General features: G+C 43.4%; 1 long non-coding RNA gene and 1 other non-coding gene across 2 annotated transcripts; both read right to left on the reverse strand.

The window, feature by feature from the left end:
- Nucleotides 1–6,246: 6,246 nt before the first annotated feature.
- On the reverse strand, nucleotides 6,247–10,103 carry LOC109771430 (uncharacterized). Its single transcript, XR_002234806.4, has 4 exons — nucleotides 9,479–10,103; nucleotides 7,528–7,737; nucleotides 6,901–6,940; nucleotides 6,247–6,553 (listed from the first exon to the last, which is right to left on the reverse strand). It is a non-coding gene; the product is annotated as an uncharacterized lncRNA (long non-coding RNA).
- On the reverse strand, nucleotides 8,520–8,614 carry LOC120967581 (small nucleolar RNA Z103). The gene has a single exon (XR_005761315.1). It is a non-coding gene; the product is annotated as a small nucleolar RNA Z103 (small nucleolar RNA).
- Nucleotides 10,104–11,346: the final 1,243 nt, after the last annotated feature.

The following is an 11,346-nucleotide window of genomic DNA, read 5'->3' on the forward strand; positions in this document are numbered from 1 at the left end:
CAGCAACATGTGGCGGGCACTTCTTGACGCAACTGACACCAAGCTAAGCTTCTCCACGGCGTACCATCCTTTGACGGACGGTCAAAGTGAACACATCAATCGGTGCCTTGAGATGTACCTTCACTGTGCCGTTTATGACAACCCCAAGCATTGGCGCAAGTGGCCGCCCACATCGGAGTTCTGGTACAACACCTCGTACCATTCCTCACTGAACACTTCTCCTTTTCAAGATCTGTACGACAAAGAAGCACTTGGAGGACTGCCAGCGATTGCAAATCATTTGCCAGAGCACATAGGGAATGAACTCGACATGATCACTCACAACGACAAGCTACGCGTGCAACTGGCAACAGGCAGACAGACAGAGTCTTGAGCGCCGGTTCGACGTGGGTGATCAAGTGCTACTCAAACTCCAGCCATATGTCCAATCCACAGTGGCCAACCGCCCCTGTCCCAAGCTGGCATATAAATTCTTTGGCCCCTTCGCGGTCGAGCAACGCGTGGGCGCCATGGCGTACAAGCTGGAGCTACCACCGAACAGTCGCATTCACCCCGTCTTTCATGTTTGCAGCTCAAGCCGTTCACGCAAGACTACTCGCCGGTCTTCTCCGAGCTTCCACGCACACCCGACCTGTCTGCCGCACCTCTGCATCCGGTGGCCATCCTCGAGCGCTGCATGGTCAAGAAGGGGAGCACTGCAATCTTGCAGGTACGCGTCCAGTGTTCGTCGCTGTCACCAGATTTAGCAACATGGGAGGACTACACTGTGTTGCGTCACCGCTACCCGCAGGCTCCTTGCTGGGATAATGCCACTTCTGCTCAAGGAGGGGAGCATGTCACACCTAATACTACCACATCGGTGGACTAGATAGGAGAGATGACCAGGCATGTATGTGGGCTGAGCCCATAAGTGTAACGGGCCGTCTGTGGCCTGAGGCTGTGTAAGTGGATGTACTTAACCTAGCAAGACAGACAGAACATGCATGAATGAAGAGATATCTGAACCTGCTCATCCCTTTCATCTCTCCCTCACCTACTCCCGCTTCTTCCTTTCTCCTGATTTTCCCTTGTAGCGATCGATCGATCCCCTAGGGTTGCGATCGTTACAAAAATCTCCAGATTCTAGCCAAAGTTATTTCTTGTGTATTTGTAGCGCTATCAAGCCTCATTGCAGCCCAAGCCCAGCAGCCCATGGATCATCTTAGGCAATAGTAGGTTGCTCTCTAACATTGTACTACATGTTTTTTTGCGAATAAATACTATACTGCATGTGTGTAGATTTTTCATCAGAAATCCATCGATAGACGCTACATCTCCGGTGGGTTGTGCCCTCATCGGCCCACCTCCGGTGCCCCTCTTATGTTATATAAGTCATTTTGACCTAGAAAAATAAGGAGAGTACTTTCGGGAGGAAGCGCCGCCGTCTTGTGATGGAACTTGAGCAGGAGCACTTTTGCCCTCCGGCGGACCGATTTCGCCGGGGGAACTTCCCTCCCAGAGGGGGAAATCATCATCATCAACACCAACAACTCTCCCATATTGCGGAGGGCAATCTCCATCAACATCTTCAACAACAACATCTCCTCTCAAACCCTAGTTCATCTCTTGTGTTCAATCTTTGTACTGGAACTATAGATTGGTGCTTGTGGGTGACTAGTAGTGTTGATTACATCTTGTAGTTGATTACTATATGGTTTATTTGGTGGAAGATTATATGTTCAGATGCATTATGCTATTTAATACCCCTCTGATCTTGAGCATGATTATCGTTTGTGAGTAGTTACTTTTGTTCTTGAGGTCACAGGAGAAATCTTATTGGAAGTAATCATGTGAACTTGATATGTGTTTGATATTTTGATGGTATATGTATGTTGTGATTCCCTTAGTGGTGTCATGTGAACGTCGACTACATGACACTTCACCATATTTGGGCCTAAGAGAATGCATTGTGGAGTAGTTATTAGATGATGGGTTGCGAGAGTGACAGAAGCTTAAACCCTAGTTTATGCACTATTCCGTAAAGGACTGATTTGGATCCAAAAGTTTAATGCTATGGTTAGAATTTATTCTTAATACTTTTTCTCGTAGTTGCGGGTGCTTGTGAGGGGGTTAATCATAAGTAGGAGGTTTTTTCAAGTAAGAACAACACCTAAGCACCAGTCCACCCACATATCAAATTATCAAAGTAGCGAACACAAATCAAACCAACATGATGAAAGTGACTAGATGAAATTTCCGTGTACCCTCAAGAACACTTTGCTTATCATAAGAGACTGTTTTGGCCTGTCCTTTGTCTCAAAAGGATTGGGCTACCTTGTTGCACTTTTGTTACACTAGTAGAAAAACTACTTTACGTGAGCATCATTAGTTCTGGTTTGTAAACGGACCAGCACTAATGTGACCATTAGTGCCGGTTCCAATGGCTAGGGGCGGGAATCATTAGTTCCAGTTCGTGTTGAACCTCTAGTACCGGTTCGTGACACGAACCGGGACTAAAGATGTGGTGGCAGGCTTGTGTTAGGCTGGGGGGCCACTGGCACATTTAGTCCCGGTTCGTGTCACAAACCGTGACTAGATATGCCCTTTACTCTCCTCTCTTTTCTTCGAGCCTGACACAAAATTTCTTCATCAAGCCCAAGCTCTCTGTTCTTCCCCTTTACTCTCCTCTTTGTTCTTCCCCTCTTGCTCGAGCCCATCCTTCATTTTGCCGAAAACTTGTCAAGATTTGAAGGCGCCCCATCCATCCAAGTGATCACAGAGGTTAGCAACTTTGTCCTTTCATCTCTCATTGCTAGATTAGCTCTTGCAATACTCTATTAGTATAGTGATTTGTGGGTTTTAGTTTGGGAGTAATTATATGTGGTAGTTTATTTGATTTATATGCAATTTCAGCTCAAATTAACTCTTAGTTTGCATATGTAGGTGTGGTTTACTTAGTGCCTTCCCGTCCCTGTCCTAACCACCGTCGATCGCCCACACCATCCCGTCGCCAGCACCACCTTGGTGAGCCTCTTGTTCTTATATTTTTTATATAAAAAATCATGTTTGTGTGATTTAGATATATAGTTACTTGTATAATTTTCTTACCCGTACGTTGTTTGTTATACATAGTGGCATGGTTTTGATATCCGTCCCCGTTGGCCCTCATCCGGTTTATGATTCAGATGTGGTATATTCTCTTTTATAACTATTTGTTGCATTTCGTGTTTATGACAAATTATGCCCATCAAGTTGACATAGATATTTTTATCTAGGAGGCATGTGAACCGGAAATTCCAACCGACCCTCTTGTCGAGAGGTTAAATTTAGTTGAAAAAGAAAACGAGTATTTGAAAGAAAAAATGAAAAGAATTGAAGAAGAGAAGATGAAACTAGAGTTGTATGTTGCCGATGTCATCGATGATCACAAGATCAAGATAGAGAAAATGAGCTTGAAGATTAGAAAGATTAGAAAATATGCTGTTGATAGTGAGGCTTGGTATCATTATGTTGTTGGATCAATTGTTACCTTAGTTGCGATCTTGATCGCATTTGTTGTTGCATTTAAGTGCTTTAGCTAGAGAGTTTGTATGTTGTCTTATGAGAATAAGTGTGTATGAACTTTATGTATGAACTTGTATTAATTTGGTCTTTTCGATGTTGTGTAATGAAGATGAGCCAACAATGGATGTACGATGACCGATGCTCTCCCCAGTTCGTTAATGCCGTGCGTACTTTTTTGCTTGCGGCTGAGGCAAACAAGCGAGCGGATGGTTTTATGTGTTATCCATGTGCTGTCTTTAAGAATGATCAGAATTACTCTAAGTCAAGAACCATTCACATCCACCTCTATGAGTCCGGCTACATGCCCCACTATAATGTTTGGACCAAGCACGGAGAAAGAGGGGTTATGATGGAAGACAATGAAGGAGAAGAGGACGACGATAGCTATCCTGGCCATGGGTTCCCTGAATACGATGGTACAACAATAGGGGAAGAAGCTGAGAGGCAATGCGGGAAGAAGCTGAAGAAGAGGCATCAGATGAGCCCGCTGATGATCTTGGTCGGGCCATTGCCGATGCAAAGAGAAACGGCGCAAGTGAAAAGGAGAGGCTGAAGTTGCAGTGCAGGTTAGAGGATCACAAGAAATCATTGTACCCAAATTGCGAAGCTGACAAGAAAAAGCTGGGCACCACACTGGAATTTCTGCAATGGAAGGCAGAGAATGGTGTATCTGACAAGGGATTTGGAAAGTTGCTGATAATGTTAAAGAAGATGCTTCCAAAGAACAATGAATTGCCCGACAGTATGTACGAAGCAAAGAAGGTTGTATTCCCTCTAGGATTAGAGGTGCAGAAGATACATGCATGCCCTAATGACTGCATCCTCTACCGCGGTGAGTACGAGGATTTGAATGCATGTCCGGTATGCGGTGCATTGCGCTATAAGATCAGCCGCGATGACCTTGGTGATGTTAAGGGCGAGCGCCCCAGGAAGAAGATTCCTCCCAAGATGATGTGGTATGCTCCTATAATACCACGGTTGAAATATTTATTCCAAAACAAGGAGCATGCCAAGTTGATACGATGGCACAAAGAAGACCGTAAGAAAGACGGGAAGTTGAGAGTACCCGTTGATGGGTCGCAGTGGAGAAAAATTGAGAGAAAGTTGAGGGACTTTGCAGATGATGCAAGGAACGCATGGTTTGGTCTAAGTGCATATGGCATTAATTCTTTTGGGAAGCAGAGCAGCAATCATAGCACCTGGCCTATGACTCTATGTATGTATAACCTTCCTCCTTGGTTGTGCATGAAGTGGAAGTACATTTTGATGCCAGTGCTCATCCAAGGCCCTAAGCAAGCTGACAATGACATTGATGTGTACCTAAGGCCATTAGTTGAATAAGTCTTACAACTGTGGAATGAAAAAGGTGTACGTGCGTGGGATGAGCACAATCAGGAAGACTTCGACCTACATGCGTTGTTGTTTGTGACCATCAATGATTGGCCTGCTCCCAGTAACCTTTCAGGACACACAAATAAGGGATACCGCGCATGCACGCACTGTTTGGATGATACCAACAATATATATTTGGATAATTGTAAGAAGAATGTGTACATGGGACATCGTCGATTTCTTTCGAGCAGGAATCCCATAAGAAAGAAAGGCAAGCATTTCAAAGGTGAGGCAGATCACCGGACGAAGCCTCGCCACCGTACTGGTGATGATGTACTTGATATGGTCAAGGATTTAAAAGTAATCTTTGGAAGGGGTCCTGGCGGACAATCTGTTTCGAATGACGCTGACGGTGTTGGAGAACGTGGTATTTCAAAAAATTTGTCTACGATCACGCAAGATCTATCTAGGATGAGCATAGAAACGAGCGGGGTAGACCGAAAGCGTAAGCGTTTAGTAACGCAGATGTAATCGAACGTCTTCGCGATACAGCCGATCCAAGTACCGAATGCACGGCACCTCCGCGATCTGCACACGTTCAACTCGGTGGCGTTCTTCGATCTCTTGATCGAGTTGAGGCCGAGGGAGAGTTTCGTCAGCACGATGGCGTGGTGACGGTGATGATGAAGTTACCGACATAGGGCTTCGCCTAAGCACTACGACAATATGACCGAGGTGGAAAACTGTGGAGGGGCACCACACACGGCTACACTACAAGAAATATGTCAACTTGCGACCATCACTATTAGTCACTAAAAGGTTATTGTTTTTCATTTGCTATCTTTTTTTGACCAAAAACAGATGGTCAAAAGCTGGCAGTCGTAAACTGAAATTAACGACCTTCTTTGTGATATGTAAAAGGTCGTTGGTTCCACGACCAATTTTTTGGTCACTAGCAGCCTCCCCGAGCCACGTAGGATCCAGCGTGGCGAAGCCGACGTGGATAAGAATCAGCCCGGTCCAATTCGATGCTTTACATGGGCCGGGCCCATTAATTCAGCCTTTTTACTGTATATTTTTCTGTTGATTTTCTCTAGCTACATGGGCCTAGCCCAGTAATTCGGCCCATATATTATTTTTTAGGCAAACCCTTTTAATATATGTATTTTACGTTAATTTCAGTTAGCTACACGGGCCTGCCCCTACAATTTGGCCTTTTTATTTTCTAGCGCACGACATTCTACAGTCCATTTCTTTTTTATTTCCAGCTTTTTTTGTCAGCTCCAGTTTTCAGATGGGTCCCAATTGCCAGGTTTTTCACAGCTTATTAATAAGCAATATATATATCAAACAGATAGAAGAGAGAAAGCATATGAAAATCTTCAAATAACAGCTAAAATAAGTTTATTACAATATGCTATACAGAACAGAACACGTGAAACTCCATACACTCATTCACATCACAACAACCAATTTCCATACACTCATTCGCATCACATCAACCAGTTTCACCATCGAATCTTGCATACCCAGGAACTAGAAACTTCACCCAGATCCACACAATCATAAATATTGGGATCTACAAATAAACCGCTACTCTTGGATACCACAGAACATGCTCTTCAACATAGGAAGAAGTCATCAACAGAGTTCTACCAACAACACAAGCTCCATTCACCTACAAGAACAGAATGGAATATCAAGTACTTGGATCATTCAAGCAGATTACAACCAACATATATATGTAGAAGTACATCAGGAAATATGATGGAGCAAATCAGACAACAGATACACTTATACGACCCAACAAATGGGTGATGACGACAAGCAAAAAATATACTCCCAGGTTTGGACATAAATAGTGTCAGATCAAGCAGAAGATAACAAGGCAGTAAACATATTGTCACATCCTCTTTGACCCTCTTCAGATCAATTAATCTACATAGCTTCAATTTTCTTTGTCTTTACAGCAAAGAGCAAAACTAAGGAGAGCAAAGCATAGTTGATGATGGATTGGTGAATTACCTCGATGGCGTACTTGATGGTAATGTTGGTCCTTCTGGAGCTAGTAGTGTTCGTCCACAGACATCAGCATAGAAAAGAAAACATGATTTCAGCGAAACTAAAACTGTCAATGAAAGTTGAATGACAATGCAGCAGATTAGCTCTTAGCATGTAGGAACATCACCAAATTAAACAAGATGATTGGTCAAGTTTCTATACGAGTATTCATGATTTCAGTTTGTCATCATCGTTTAAATAGCTTGGCAAACATTGACAGCAAAGAAACAAAAAATTGAAGTCTATAGCTTTGTGAGCATGTAGTAGATTGTTCACATCCTAATGAAATACATGGCAAAGAAGCTTGAACTATACTAGAAACAGAAAGCAGTCAGCAGTATCTGAGAGTGACTGATGGTTGTTTCAACAAACAAACAGTTTCTTGACATCTTAACATGGACCAAAGAACCGTTGTTACTTCACAATGCAGATAAATAGATCGACTCTAGCAAGCAAGGACCTGACCTCTCCTCTCGGAAGAAAGGAAGAGGGTTTCAGTTTTCTTGTCACAAATTTGATGGCTAATGTGGTGGTGTAGTAAGCAAATAGGATTGTACCCAGGGTAGAGCATGAGGAGAGGGAGAGAGATACCTTCCATGGTGCCAGCCAGCACTTGGGTCGGAGCAGCAAGAAGTAGACGGACCGGTGCTCTTCTTTGTGGTGCACTTGTGCATGACACGAATAGTATTTTCTTGTTGTTGACGTCTTGATCAATCTGCTACCAGCATGCATGGTATACCAACGACGCACACGTAGGGATCTCCATCAATTTCCATTCCTTGTTGACACCCGACCACCATCCTGCACAGATTAATTAGCATGCATGTCAATAATGACAAATAATCAAGACTATTATGCAGCATGACAAAAATTCGTTAAGAAATATGCATCTTCAGTAGGCAAGATCTAATATTACTAGTCAAAGCACGCATACTAACATCACAAACATGCATCATATAGCAATTCAACATTGTATCTTGCAAGTCAACAGTTATCACGGAGGACAAGATAGCATAAGATGAATGATGGCACTCAAATTCTAATCTCACATAGATAAATTTCACTGCCATAGTAACAGTACAACTCACTTGGATATATCTAAGAAATCCAATTGGTTCTCATAAGCAAGTGTTCTCAGGTTTTCCTTAACATGACAGCTTAAGGTAACACAATAAAATGGATAGAACAATAACAGAAACAACTCAGATTACACACATAGCTCTATCCATAGTGCCAGCTATAGATAAAATCATGCACACTCGAATATAAACTGGACAACAGCAACCAGAGCAAGACATTGTCGTTGTCGTCTACAAATAGAAGTGTAACATTACTTTCCAGCATGCATTAAAGGGAACAGCTAATACAGGGCAGGTATGTGGGTATCAAAACAAACAAGAAAGGAACCACATTATTTGATATCAGACTGTCAACCATCGAATTACAAAAGAAACAACATGAAATTGCTGTTATGGCCAAGCAGAAGAAATCTCCTACTAATAAACAGTGATATATCAGGAGAATTATTAAAGCATAGAATTATCCACAATGGACATATGAATACAGGCATGTGCAATGGCTAGGAGGATCAGAATACTGGCTTGGTTTCTCTGAAGAGAAATAATAGCGCTCAGCATGTTCATTGCCAATCATCTGGGGAAAGGATCATCATATCCTCCAAATCGAATGGCACATTGAAAACAAATAGAATGTTGGAGAATTTGAGAATGTGTAGTAAATCTAGCACAGAGAAACCTACATCTATTTGCAGAATTTGAGAATTACTATGACTCATACTCGATGACCATATGAATAGATCCACTAGTAATCAGTATTCACCGAATAATGGGCATATCAAAACATTAAAAAAGACATGCATGGTGCCAAAGAAAGATAACAAACCACAAAACAGTAGCAAGCAATGAAGAACAAAAATCTGTACTACTGGGCAGATCAGAGTCCTGGCTTGGGTACTAACGAAATTTCAAGCACCTAATTGGAGTACAACACAAAACAGAACATAATGCTAAGTACTATCACCACATGACAGAAAATGTACTAAGGCACTCCTTGCTACTTAAAACCAAATCAAGATACAGAGCACAGCCAGGCCAACAGTTCAGCAGCAGTGCAGTACGGTCTTGCTGCTGTTGTCTAGTGCCATGGGTAAATGTCAAGAAGAATGTTATTGTAGCCATTACATCTGACAAGGGTCTCTGTGATGGTATCATCTACATCTGTTAAAGTCAGCAAAGCACCCCCGAAGATGACTTCTGGTAATTTGGTTCATGGTTATCTTTTAATATTTATATGGCTTGTACTCAGAACTATGGCTTATAACTCTAGTAATCAGGTCCAGAGAAAGAAAGCAAGTATGTCATCTTAGGAGAAAAGGGGAGAGTTCAACTCATCCGTGACTCCAACCTGTCGATCAGAGCAAAGGCAGCCGGCCTAATATATCTCGAGATACAAATGGAGGCACAGTGAACAGATCTCGCGATGCAGCGAGGGGAAGGGAGAGGTGGGACAGAGGGGAGCTTACAGAAGAGGATGAGGCCCCCGAAGCCGGCGAGGGGCGTAGGCAATGCGACGGATGGAGAGGTCGAGGCAGGCGTCCCACTTGGCATCCAAGTCATGGTGGGCGGGGACGGCCTCGGCGCCGCCGCCGGGTCGGGAGCGGCGGGTGGGACGGGCGAGGGTGGAGCAGCGCCGGAGTTGGCGCGGGCGCGGGGTAGCAGGTCGCGGGTACGGCCCCGTGGAGCGAGACTCTCCTAGCCGCGGTGGCGCCGGCCCTCGGCGCCGCGAAGGCGGCTGAGAAGGAGGGGAACACCGCCGAGGAGGCAGTGGCGAGGGCGGGGGAGCGCGAATGCCATGGCTGTGAGGGAGGGGAGGGAGGAAGGGGTCGACGGCGGCTGCAGTGGTGTGCGCGCGGGGTTGGATTGAATTGGGCCAGGGTGAGGGGAGGGCGCGGTAGTGTGCGGCGGCGGCGTGGGTCGTCGACGGTGAGGGAGGGGCTTCGGCTGCGGGAGTGGACAGGAGGGGTGGGGGAGGGATCTGGATCTGGATGGGGGAGGAGGGGCGGCGGAGGAGGGATTTGGATCGGGGAGAGGAGGGGCAGCATCGCCCTAGGGTTTCTCGGGAAGGAGGGGATCGAGAGACGCTGGATCAGTAGGGTGGACGGCTCAGATCGAATAAAGGGGGTGATCAGTGGGCTGCGTCCTGATTGGTTCAAAAATGAGCTATTAAAAATTACTTTTCTTAGTGCTAAAAATAGGGGGGTTGAAGCAACTACCGAAAATATTTCGCAAAATGGCATCACTAAGATTTTCACTTAAGTTAGACCACCTTTCATGGATGATTATCAGTTTGATTTAATTTCCAATCTTTCTAGCTATTTCGTGAAACAGTCAATTTGGCAAGAAGCGGGTCAAATTTGAACTACATGTGTTTTATAGTTTTCTATTTATCTTTTTCAAAAAAACATTTTTAGTTACAAAAGTAGCTATTTCATCATGGACAAACCGAGATTTTTGCATTATTAAGCACCTAACTAAGAACGGTCGCGCGGTCAAATTTGATCACATTTTGAAAATCGGCATAGGAAATTCATTAAAAAAATGGAAAACATTTAACCTCTTATAGTTAGTTCAAATAAACCAATATTTTGTACATGTGTGTATTTAGGGATGACAAACAATGTTAATTCGGGAGGTTTTCATTTTCTTTGCTCAAAAGAACCATTTTCCATTTTCTGAGCGACCAAAATGTGTTTTTTTATGAAGGAACTACCATACATTTGTTGCAAAATGGCACTAAATCATTTTTCTAAAATATTAGTTCATATTTAATGTATAATTGACCAAACAGTTGGGTGTCAAAAGCTTTTATCCACCTCTGGTGAAAAAGAAAAATTTCCGCCGATTCAGTAGGAAGCGGGTCAAATTTGAACTGCAACTACCTCATAGTTTGCTCTTTATTTTTTCCAAAAATCATTTCTAGGTAAAAAATATCTATTTAATCACAGAAACACCAAAAAAATTCAAGATTCAACAACTAGCTATGAACGGCCAAGCCCGCCGTTTCGACCGCATTTTGAAACGGGCATAAAAAAATCAAAAAATGGAAAACCTTCGCATTGTGTCATTATATGTGACCAAGTTAGCAGGAAAAATAATAAACTTGTAATACGGTAATTCTTTTTAAAAAGTGTTCTCAGAAACGAGTTATCATGTGTGGAGATCAATGACTTTCAAGCCAAATGATCAATCTTATGGCCACATTCATGGCATAGTTTGTTGAAATGATCTAATATTGTGCACAAGGGTGCATATTGGAATGGGAAACAATGTTGCCTAAGGAAATTTTCATTTTCTTTGGACGAAAAAATCATTTTCCATTTTTCGAGTGCCC

The sequence above is a fragment of the Aegilops tauschii genome, chromosome 6, assembly GCF_002575655.3.
Source record: "Aegilops tauschii subsp. strangulata cultivar AL8/78 chromosome 6, Aet v6.0, whole genome shotgun sequence".
In the NCBI taxonomy this organism is placed as follows: domain Eukaryota; kingdom Viridiplantae; phylum Streptophyta; class Magnoliopsida; order Poales; family Poaceae; genus Aegilops; species Aegilops tauschii.